At 47.9% G+C, this 12,141-nt stretch overlaps 1 long non-coding RNA gene across 1 annotated transcript; it reads left to right on the forward strand.

Moving 5' to 3' along the window:
* Positions 1-2,302: 2,302 nt before the first annotated feature.
* LOC140634689 (uncharacterized) lies at positions 2,303-10,874 on the forward strand. Its single transcript, XR_012032080.1, has 3 exons — positions 2,303-2,455; positions 10,146-10,238; positions 10,356-10,874. It is a non-coding gene; the product is annotated as an uncharacterized lncRNA (long non-coding RNA).
* The last annotated feature ends 1,267 nt before the right edge of the window (positions 10,875-12,141 follow it).

Consider the following 12,141-nt stretch of genomic DNA (forward strand, 5'->3'; position numbering starts at 1 on the left):
AGGAGGTGAGGGATGATGGCGCCCGGGCTGACAAGCTTTGCTGACTTGCAGTATTAGCTGCTGTTTTCCATTAGGTCTTGCAGAGCCTGTCAACTGCCTCCCTTGGGCGGAAATATATTTAAAACGTGGTACGAAAAGGTCCCCGTGTATCAGTCATAAGGGCCTGCCACCAAGTTGTCTCTGGATTTCACTTTCCCACTGTTAGGACTCCGGGTCCCCTCACCAGGGCCACAGAGGTTTGGGCCCCTGGCCTCCCTCTCTCGGCTCCGGTGTCTCCCTCCTCAAAAGGCCAAGCTCTGCAGGACTGTCTGGGGCACTCACCCTCCGTCCCCTGGGACCTGTTCTGGTCCTACCTCTCCTCTCCTCACCCCTTCCTGCTCTTGGGCCACCAGCAGCCCTGGGCGTCAATGGCAGAGCAGCTTATAGGGGGATGCTCGTCCCTGGGATTTTGCCTTAAGTCGGATTGAAATGAAGGCTTAAGGATGTTGAACTCTGAACGGTGGGGTATCGTGCATCCAGCTGAGAGAGGGAGGATGGGAAGGCAGCAGTCCTGAAGTCTGGACGTGTGTCCTCGACCACTTCCACTTTCCCTGGCAGACCTTCATGTGGGCTGGGGTTTGGGGGACCAATGCCAGGAGGGTGGCTGCTTCTAAAATCCTGGGGCTGGTCATTGGCCTGTCAGTCAACAAGTATTTTAATTGAATTAAGGGCCTGCCTGCTTACAATGTTGTGCTGGGCCCACAGGCCTATTTTGTCAGGTGCTACTTCTCTTTCTCCATTCGTTCTTCATTTCACAAACATACGCATACACAGCGGCCACAGTGGCCAGGTGCAGGGCTAGGTGCTGAGGATGGAAAGAGTCAGTCAGTTCCTGGCCTTATAGAGCTGCCCAGGTCTGTGACCTGGGAGCCCTACCGGCCCTTCTCCCTTTGCAGCTCTAGCACATTCAGTCACCGGTCCTGGCTCCCTGCCACTGGCCTTGACTCTCTCATCCAGAGCCCCTAGAATAGTCCCTACCACTCATAGGAGGCCCCCTGTACATGGCAGTCTACCAGCCTCCACCTCGTGCCCCTATGTATGATGGAACATATGGCTAGGATCGCTCTCTTGCCTTGAAGTCTCCAATGACTCCTCATTTTCTACAGAATAAACTCAGAATGGCTTTGAATGGCACCCAGGCTTTTCATGATTTTGGTCCCTGTCAATCTACCCAAGCCCATCTCTATATTCCCCCTCACCTCACCCCTGAATTATTGAGGGTTCTTCAGAAAACCAAACCAATAGGGTGTGTGTGTGTGTGTGTGTGTGTGTGTGTGTATGGAATTGCCTCATATGATTGTGGGCGCTGGTGTGTCCGAAATTCGTAGTGTGGGCTCGTAGCCTGGAGATAGTGGTGCAGCCACAGTCTGAAGGCAGGCAGGCAGAGACCCAGGAGAGCCAGGGTACGAAGGCAGCTATTGGAGAACTCCTGCTTAGGGAAGTCAGCGTTTTTGTTCTGTTTAGGCCTTCAGCTGATTGGAGGAGGCCCACCACAATAAGGGCAATCTGTTTTAGCCAATAATTTAGTGATTTAAATATCAGTCACACCCCCAGGCCCCCTCTCAGTTGACATGTGAAGTTAGCCATCACACCCCCTTTTGCCTTTTATACCCTGGTGGTAGTTTCTAAATATGGTAGGTAGCCCGTCCTGCCTCTGAGCCTTTGTACTCTTTTCCTTCTGCCAAGTTTACCCTTCCCCACGCTTATCCACTCAGCAGACACCTTCTAACCAGTCCAGTCTCAGTGTGGACGTTCTCTCTCTTTTGGTGGCCCCTTCCTTGAGCCTCACAGAAAGCGTGGGTGCTTTTGCGTGACTGCTCCCACTCTGTTTTGTACTGAGCTTGGTGACATCATTTATCACGCCACAAGTGTTGGTTGGATATCTGGCTCCACAGTGGGGAGGCAGGGCTTGTCTTTTCATTTAGGTCTAATGCAGGCCTTATGGTAGGTGTTGGAGGAAGATTTCTTGGGTATTAGGGACTTAATCAATCTTAGTCTCATTGGCACCTCCTTTTGTTCACCTATCAAGTGGGAAACTGGACTAGCAGGACCATAACCACTCACTCCTCATCCTGATATCCATTATCCCCTTATCTCACAGGGACAGAGCTTGTAACTGATCCCACTGTCACCAAAGAGTAGAACTACATTTCCCAGCAGCCTATGCAGCTAGGTGTGGCCACGTGATTAAATCATGGCCAATGGGATGTCAGTGGAACCCCTTCAGCACCTTCTGGGAGCTTTTCTTCTCTGTTAACTCCTTCCCGGAGCTGCCTGCGATCAAAGACCACCATCTTGAACAGCGAAGATGAGGAGCAGAGGCCTGGAAGTGGTTTACCAACAGATGACTATGGATGCCCCACATGTGCTGCTTCATCTGACTGTTGTGTCAGAGGAAAGAATGCCACTATCCTGTGTAAGCCACCATTTTTGGAGTCTTTGTGCCACGCAGTTGAACCTGATCTAAGGGATACCTCTGAAAAAGTGCTTTTCAAACTCTTCAGAGGAATCATCAGACACTCTGGCCTGGGGGAGTGGTCCAAGGATGTTGGACTTAGCCCTCCTTATTCCCTCTTGTCCCAGCCCGAGGGCAACTGTTTTACTTCTGTGTATTTTCCACATTGACTTAGAATTTGTTTGAAGATAGAAGGAACTAGGGATGCCTGGGCGGCTCAGCAGTTGAGCATCTGCCTTTGACTGAGGGTGTGAAACCGGGGTCCTGGGGCCGAGTCCTGCGTTGGGCATCATGCATGGAGCTTGCTTCTCCCTCTGCCTGTGTCTCTGCCTCTCTCTCTCTCTCTCTCTCTCTCTCTGTGTCTCTCATAAATAAATAAAATCTTAAAAAAATAAAAGAAGTTGGAAAGACTAGATGCGCCCCAAAGGCTCATCCAATGCTGACATTCTGAGACTTTGTCCCTATAGACAAATGGATTAAAAAGGGCACAGTTCCCTAAAGAAGAGCAGGTTTCTCCATGAGGCATCTGTAGACATACATGGACACAATGGCTTTTTCTGATGGTGGAATTTAGGCACTGTGGTGGGCACTGGGGCACGTCTCTGCCTCCTTTATCTAGGTCTGGGATCTTGAGCCGTGTCTTCCGCAGTTCCTGCTCAACCTGTACTACCCATCCCAGAGCTGGGCCCAGCTGTCAGGGGTTCTTCACTGACTCTGCTGAATGAACGTTGGGATGAATGAGCCTGTGCTGACTACTCCTCACTGTCTTTTGTGCTGAATGCTCTCATTTGCTGTCTTGAGAAAGCTGTGGGTTTGTTTTTTGGCCTCATTTTTACCCCAGTCTTACCCCAGGAGTCTTTGTGGAGGATCCCAGCACTGAGCCCATGGCAGAGGACACTGGACACACAGCCTAGGTGTCCATACTTGTGTGGTGTATGTGTATACGGCACATGGCTTGTCATTGTCTCCCCCTCCCAGGCTGGGTCACTTTGCCCAGGAATACACCCTGGTGGCCCAGAATGGTGCCTATTGTGTTAGGTGGTAAATTTAGAGTACCAGCCAGTTGGGAAGCTGTCACTCTCGGTAGTTGAAGTGTGTGGGCCGAGGGGGGTGCGGGAGACGGGAACAGAGCTGAATGGTCCCTTCTGGGCTTGCAGTGGAACTGCCCCAATTCCGTGATGAGCACGGCTTTCATAGGTACTATGAAAGTTACTACTACTGGTGGTGGTTGGCACCTTTCCCTGAGAGCCAGTACTACCTCCATCTTCCTGGGTCCCACCTACACAGTCTGGATGCAATGGGTGTGTGAGAATTTGTGCATGTGTGGGTGTGTGCTCGTGTGAGCAGGTATGCACAAGTGTGTGTGTGTGTGCACGCCTACAAGAGGCTGCCCTGTCACTGCTGCCTTTAGCCATAGCTCAGCTGCCAACTCTGATGAAGGAAAACCTGCACTTTGCCCCCACCATGAAGCCCATCACTTTTCCAGCTGGGCATCTGTCACCAGCTCTCGGGCAGGAGGGAGCATGTGTCATCTGGCCTGAGGGATGGCTTGGCCAGCTGAGGGGCTCTGGCAGGAGTGGGACCTATGCCCTGGAGGTGAGGCAGGGCAGGCTCTGGCCAGTTGCCCCGGTGTGTGTGGGGTGGCCCCAGGAGAGAGGCCCTGGGTGCTTCCCCCCCACCCCCAGGGCCGTCCTGTCAGGTCAGTATGAGGGAGGTGGGCTGCCTCACCAGGACCAGGGAGTCCGACGGCATTCGTGCTGACCTGGGGTCAGCCACCATTAGTCACTCCCTCTGACACTATTTCTGTGGCAGGGTCCCCCGCAGTGGGGAGGGTGGGAAGGGGTGAGGGGCAGGGAAGGACAGCTCCCAGAGCTTGCCAGACCTGAGAGCTTGCTTGGTGCAGGGGGGACGAGGCCCGGGTCTGGGACCCGGCAGCAGGACCAGACTTAGGCAGATCTCCATAGGGGTAGCACTTGGGACCAGGAAGCCAGAGACCCAGTGTCCCTGCAGCTGGGATACTCCCCTGCCCTACATGCCTCCGTTTCATCAACTGTAAGAGGAGAAAATTAATAGTCTTAGCTTGGTAGGTGTGGTGAGGGTAGAATGACTTGGTCTTTGCAGGGATTCAATAAGTAGCTGTTGTCCCCATTTTTACTGTGCTTGGGGCCTTGCCCTTCATTTGTCCTGGGATTTTGGGCAAGGGCAGCTTATCTCTCTAGGTCTGTAGGTCCTAATGACTAAGCTGAATAAGCAGCCTCCCACTCCTGGGCCATTACTGTAGAAGGGGACAGTGAGTCCTTCCCACAAGGCCAGTCACAAAGAGGGTCCTACAGAAAGACTGGGCAGGGGATGAGGGACGGTGGTCCCTCACCCACCCATGTGAGGAGGTGGTTTGCTTTCTAGTCGCTCATCCTTTCTCACCATTGCCCCAATCCAGCCCCATCCATAACCTATCCTCCTGGGGTTTTGCATACAGCCAGGTGTGGAATTGGGGACCAAGCTGATGGCCTAGGGCCCCAGGGTTAGCCTTGCTTTGGACATGGCTTTTTCAATGGAAATCTGAAAGATGGGAAAATCTTTGAGGCCCGATGGAACAGCGTGTGAATGGCAATGTATTGGGCTGTGGCAGTCAGGGCAGGGGGCGGCTGTGCTTTTCCAGGGGAAGGCCTGCCCTGTGCCTCCCTCATCATCCCTGTCGGCAGCCATGCTGGGGGAGTGGTCCTGCTCAGATACATGTGGCCGCTTTATTTTTTATTTATTTATTTATTTTTTTTATGTGGCCGCTTTAAAAAAAAAAAAAGTATAAATGTTGGAGATGGGATGCTAATATGCCAGGTGGTTCAGGGTGCCCAAGGCCAACCCCTGTTCTGGATTAAACTCAGCACCAACTATCCGTGTGCATGCATGGATGTGTATGTGACCTCCCCTGGAGCTTGAGGGGCTGTCGGAGAACCTCACATTGCACAGGTCATTTTACAAAGAGGAAACTAGGCTTCTGGGAAGGTGAGACTTTCCTGAAGCCCCACAGTTAGAGGCAGAACCAAGGTCTGGCCAGAACCAAGGTCTCCTTAATCCTAGGAGTCTTGTACTCTTTCCAGGATAGTAAATTCCTCATTTCATAAATGAGAAAATGGCAGCCCAAAGAGGTGCAGTGACTCACCTAAGGCCACACAGCCAGGGCATTATCCCTCCTTACCCGTGATTCCCCAAAGAGTCCTGTTTTTCCTAACGGGTGATGATGACTATTGACTCTCAGTGAGAGATCCTGTGTAAAGAGATCACATTAGCCAGGGAACCAGATCCTGTATTCCATCTGCCTCTGAAAGCTGTGTTCATTTATTTCCTTCTGGAGCAGAGCAGACTGCCCCACAGAGCCCTGGCTGGGCCCCCACTGTGCAGACGTTGCTGTGGCCCTATGGCCTCCTCCTTGATGAGACCTCCCAGCTCCCCCAGACTGCCCACCCTACAGCGCACACTCAGCCTACAGCCTCCGACTCACCAGGACATAAGCTGGGCAAGGTCCTGCCCCAACAATGGCCACAGGCTCTGGACTGGACACATTCACATGGATCATTATAGGTAATTCTACAATGGCCTTTCAAGGAAATGCCGTTAACATTCTTCATTCTCAAATGTATAAATCAAGGCATGAGAAGTTTAAAGTAACCTGCCAAATGGGATGCTGTGCGTAGGTGGTAGCTGGTGGTACAAGGATTCTTGCTGGAAGCAGGTTGAGAGCCCAGCCCAAGATGGTGCTGCAGCCCACTCATCACCACCTTGTCTTTTTTTTTTTTTTTAAGACTTTATTTATTTATTCATGAGAGACACAGACAAGAGAGGCAAAGACACAGGCAGAGGGAGAAGCAGGCTCCCCGTGGGGAGCCCAATGTGGGACTCGATCCCAGGACCCCGGGATCATGACCTGAGCCCAAGGCAGATACTCGACCTCTGAGCCACCCAGGCGTCTCTTTTCAATGTTTTTCAATCTGATGAGTATGAACTGGTAACTCGCTGCCATTTTTAATTGACATTTCTCTGATTTCTAGTTAGATCAAGCATCTCCTGAAGTTATCAGTCATTCTCCTCTTTTGTCAATTGCGTTTCATATACTTGGAACTTCTTTCTTCTAAGTTGTCTGTCTTTTTCTAGTAGGTTTGTAAAAGTTCTTTAGCTATTCCAACTACTCCCATATTTTTCATCGTGACGGTTGTAGATGTCTTCTTCCATCTCGTAGCTTCATTTTTCACTTGGATTAGCATGTGTATTTGTTTTAAAGTAGCCCCATTTGTCAGAGATTTCCTTGTGATTTTTGCTTTTCACATTTTGTTAAGAGAATTCTTCTTAAACTAATGCTATACAGATACACTTCTACAGTTTTTTTGGGGGGGAAATGTTTGAATTTGGCTGTTTTCCATTTAGATCATTAATCTGCATGGAATTCATTTTTTCTATATGACATGAGGCAGAAATTTTTACTTTATTTTCTTACATATGATAGCAATTGTCCCAGTATCATTTCAACAATTCAATGTTACGTTTGACAGATGGAGGTCCAAAGATGTGAGTTGATTTGCCCAAGGTCACATAATGACTCAGTGGTAGGATTAGGACAAGGAATATGTTTTCCAAAGTCCCCACCTGGCAGGCCAGCACGACCATCCTCCTGTGCCACATCAATCCTGCCATGGACTGCTTTCCACTGTTCTCATTTAGACATGTACAAATCTGAAGGTAATTTTCTTGAAAGAGGGATTCTCTCCTTTCCTCCTATTACCTTTATGCATTTAACACAGGCTGAGTATCCTAAGTAGGTACTTAGGAAGATCATTTTAAATAAATAAATCACTGGATTCTACAGATTGATTCCAGCGTAATAAGTTCTTTTAAATTCAGCTCTCTGTTTCATCTCCTGTATTTTTATATTTTTTCATATCTATTCATTCAACAAACATTTGCTGAACCCCTACTATGTGCCAGGCCCCGTGCTAGCTACTGGAGATTAAAAGAAGACTAAGTTGTATATTCTGTTCTCAAAGGACTTAAATTGTAGTAGAAGAGACTGAAAAGTTAACTAACTTTGTGGCTGTGCTATTTAAACATTATATGAGGGAGGCAGGAAGCAGATAAAATCTGACCAAAAAATCAGGAAGGCTTCCTGGGAGAGGAGATGTGTGAGCTGCATCTTTAAGGATGAGGAGGAGTGGTCCATTTGGCAAAGGTGGAGAAGGATGTGGTATTCCAGAATGGCATCATGGGCAAAGACAGAGATCTAGAGCTTCTGGCCATGATTCACTGTGACTCAAGCATAAAATAATTAGGTGGCTGGATCACATCTGCTCATTTTTAAGAGTTCAAGGCGCTTGCTTTCCCAGGTGATTCTGGACTAACTCGGGTTTGATCACAGCTTCTCACAGCACCCCCAATACTGCCTGCCTTGTCACGGATTGGACCAACTGGCTTCAGGCACTCTACTTGGTTGTTTTCCCCTTGTTTAAAGTGGGCCTCAACTTTTTGTTAAGGAGTGTGGTTTTCACCTTGTTTCACAATTGCAAATTGACATTCCCATTCTTGCTGTTGTTTCAGTTGCCAACGCTATTATTGTGGGCCTTTCTCATGCAGCCAGAATAACATATGAGACACCAGCCTGGAGTGACAGTGCGCCTGACAAAAACAGAAATAGCCCGGCTCATATTATTTGCAAAAGAATTATCCCCTGGAGGTGATTTTTAATTTGGGGGTTTGCTGCAAAATGGAAACCTGACCAAAGCTACTTTGCAACCCAAATGCTTGTCTTACCAATCAATTATAAAAATGAGACTTGCTGGGTCCTATAGCAAGTCTTTCTGGGCTCTCTCCTTTAATGGGTCAAGTCCAAGCAGCCTCTATTATTGGGAAAAGCTGGGGGCAACTGAGCAGTTTAATTTGCTGATGAGGGGGAAGGGAAGGTAGAGAAAGTGGTTTTCACAACCCAAATAAAGAACAGCACAAAAGGTGGGTGGAGCAGGTCTAAATTAAAGCCAGCTACGTCAGCTGGGTGGCAAGAAGGCAGCGTGTGGCGTGCTGGTGGTTTGTTTGTAAGGGATTAATAATTCAGCCCCAGGAATCAGGTTAGGGCTTATGCACAGCAGACTTGCATAAAGGTTAATCGGTATTTATGGGGTACGGGTAAGTGGCATTTACGCTATTTTGGTATTTTGGGGGGACTTGAAGGAGAGGGAAAAGAGAGAAGCAGAATTGAATGTAGAGATACAGGGAGGTCTTTTCTCAGCATTAGGATGTTGTGAAATAGTTCTCCTAGCCCCAGCAGGGAGGGGCTGGGGGGCTCAGAGCCTTGATGGGCTTGAAAAATGAATTTCTGTGTCGCCTCCATTGTAAGCCTTGCACATGCTATTTAAACTTGACATGTCATAAATCCAATAGCAGCAAACAAGATGGCACTGGCTTGCTGTCCACTTTATTTGTGTGGATGCAGGAAATGATGCTCCATGAGAAAGTGACAGGCCCTGCCAGCCATTTGGTCTAGGGGACTCGAGGGCTGGCCCCAGGGACCCTAGAAGCAGGGATGCAGGGTTGGGACCACCACCTGATTTGGGGCATCAAGTCGCCTCTGTCCAAATGGCATCTGCAAGATGTGGGCTTAGGGTCAGGGCATCTCTCTGGATCCCACAATAACCTTTTCTATAGGGGATTGGTGTGTGTGCTTCTGAGCTACTAGAAAAATTATCCCTGGTTTCCATGTATGTATAATCAACTGTCTCCTCACTAGGCCAGAGCTCCTTGGGGGCAGCACCAGGTCTTGTTCATGCTTTATAGTCAGCATGAGACCTTGGCATTCTTCTAGGTCAGGTTTGTTAAATGGATACATTGGATTGTGGGGGAAGGTCTATGCCTGCACCGGCACATTCCAGGGGGCAGATGTCTTCAGTCTGTACTGGATCAAGCAGCCATTTAAATTCAGTACTGACTTGATTATTTGAGAAGCCCTACAAGATTTTCCTGTATCCACACATCTCATTTGCGGCCTCTTTGACTTTTGGAACCTTCACTGTTAGTCCAACACCTTGTGCACATCAAAAGTCTCCATTTCCTCGGTGCCTTTGTATTTTGCCATAACTCTCAAAAGCATCTTATTTCGGAATCTGAGGACTGTCAATCAGCTCTGGATTTTGTATTAGACCTAATGTTTTGTTGCTAGCATTAGTGACATTCTTCTAAGGAAGAGCCCAGATCTGAAGAAAAGCTCCCAAGCTTTTCTCTTTCCTTCCCCCGCCCCCTTTCCTGTGTGATCAAAGTACACCACAAAGTCACCTCTCAGACAACACTTCTCACACTACAAAGGTCCACTCAGCTGGTCTTGAAAGCATCAGTTACATCCTCTTGCTCTTGAACACATGCTTCCTCTGGGACTGAATTTTAGCATTTTTTAGGAACAACTCCTTTAAAGCCAGCTTTCCTTGAAACGTGAGGATAAAGAGCAAGAAGAACCTCAAAAAGATTCACAGTGCATTCTCTTGTTTCGGTATAGGACTTTATTAAATCATCTGAAAGCCTTAAATTTCCCTGAGAAGATTCTCTAGTCTTCTGTCCTCCATGACTTCAGACCCCTGTTGGTCTGAGTGTTAATTTGATTTTCTAATTACTTATTTTCCAGCTGAAAATTCAGCCCAAAGGCTTTCTCCGTACATCAAAATAGTTTGCTTCTCTTCCTTCCCTGGCGTGTTTGACCAAGGCCCCAGAGAACGTGGTGAGTATGACAGAAACCTGGTTAGGAGGAAAATGGGGAGGTGGACATGCATTAAGAGGGCCACAGGGAAAAATTCCTGAGGGAGTGTCCCTGGTCCCTGTTTTATCCTCCCCACAGTATCTCAGAAGCCTCCCTGACCTTGTTCCCTTCCATCAGGACAGAGATGTTAAAGGCTGGCAGAGCTCTGGGTACTTGAACTGATGTCTGAGCCTGGAGGGATAGAGTGGAATACATGGACTGCAGGCCCCAGCCAGGACTTCCTGAGATTAAACATGTTCCTCCTTCTCTTCCTGTCATGCTCTGATGAAAAAAGCCAGGTAGACCAGGTTTGAATCCCAGCTCTGACACTTCATAATCGTGCAGTCTTTCGGCAGATTGCACAAGCTGTCACTCTTAGTTTCCTCACCTGTTAAATGGGAATGGCAATAGCTAATTTGTAAAGTGTTGAGAGATTATGTATCACACGAGTGTGAATCCTTGTTCTGTTACACGCTGGCTTAGAGATCGTGGAAGGATCACTTACCCTCTGTGTGTCACAGTTGCCTCTTCTGAAAAACACGCTGAAAGAAGCGCATACCTCAGCTGATTATCAGTGGGTAGGTTGGTGGTGAAGGGTGTGGCCTCTGAAATGAGACCCCTTGGGGATCCCTGGGTGGCGCAGCGGTTTGGCGCCCGCCTTTGGCCCAGGGCGCGATCCTGGAGACCCGGGATCGAATCCCACATCGGGCTCCCGGTGCATGGAGCCTGCTTCTCCCTCTGCCTATGTCTCTGCCTCTCTCTCTCTCTCTCTCACTGTGTGCCTATCATAAATAAATAAAAATAAAATTTAAAAAAAAAAAAAAAAAAAAAAAAAAAAACTGTTTGAAATGAGACCCCTTGGATGTGAATTTCAGGTCTGTTCTTTCCCACCTGTGTGACCTTGGGCGATCCATTCAACCTCTCTGTGCCTCAGTTCTGACATCTTTAAAATGGGACTCATGCTAAGTACCAACCTGTAGTATCAGTCAGGGTAGTGCCGATCTCTGCTGTGAGGGGTAAGTAAATTAATATCCACCAAGCACATAGAGCATGGCCTGACATGTTGCAATTTCTGTGTGTTAGAAATTACTGCTGAGGAAACTTAGTGAAATGATACAGAAGAAATCACCAGAAAGGTGTCTGGTACGTACTAATCCTTCGATAACTGTCGGCTAAGGCAGCTGGAACACAGGGCGAGTCTTCAATAAATATTACTTCTCTTCCTCTGTCTCAGGTGTGTGGACTGCGGAGCTCTCCTCTTAGCTGAATTACACAGGCCAGGTAGGCAGGTGGAGAAACCCTGAAGCTGAGGCTAGCGGGGCATGGGGGATGGGGCCTTAATGGAGCTTAGAGGCTGTTCACTCCAACAACACTCTTTTGGTTAAAATGCCACCAAGGAACAAAGTACTGCCCTAAGCATTCTTATTTTTGGTCAATATGCTGCAAGGAAGCAAAGGAAACAGAGGGCTAAATTAAAGCAGGATTTATAAATACTTTAATAATGATGAATAAACGATTCACCAAAGTTGCTTGCGAAGTAAATTATTCCAAGATGCACAGAAAGCTGTCAGAGTGATTTTAAACTAGTTAATAGATGATATTACAACTTGCGAGGAAGCACCTCAGAGCAGCAGCTCAAGCAATTATTTATGCCTCCGCACATCCTAGTATAATTTAAGAAAAAGGGAAATTAACTTATGAGCTCTTAATAAAGTATTCATGCTATCTTAATGTGAAATGTTACCAAAATTATTTACTGACTTATTGATTCTGTTAGGTTTGATGTTACTCTTGGTATTTTTTCTTATTTAAACCAGGTGGGAAAGTTAACTAAGGCAGTGTGGCCTTTTATTTAAACAGTTCCCTTCCCTAGAAATTTCTCAGG

This window comes from Canis lupus, chromosome 6, assembly GCF_048164855.1.
Source record: "Canis lupus baileyi chromosome 6, mCanLup2.hap1, whole genome shotgun sequence".
Taxonomy (NCBI): domain Eukaryota; kingdom Metazoa; phylum Chordata; class Mammalia; order Carnivora; family Canidae; genus Canis; species Canis lupus.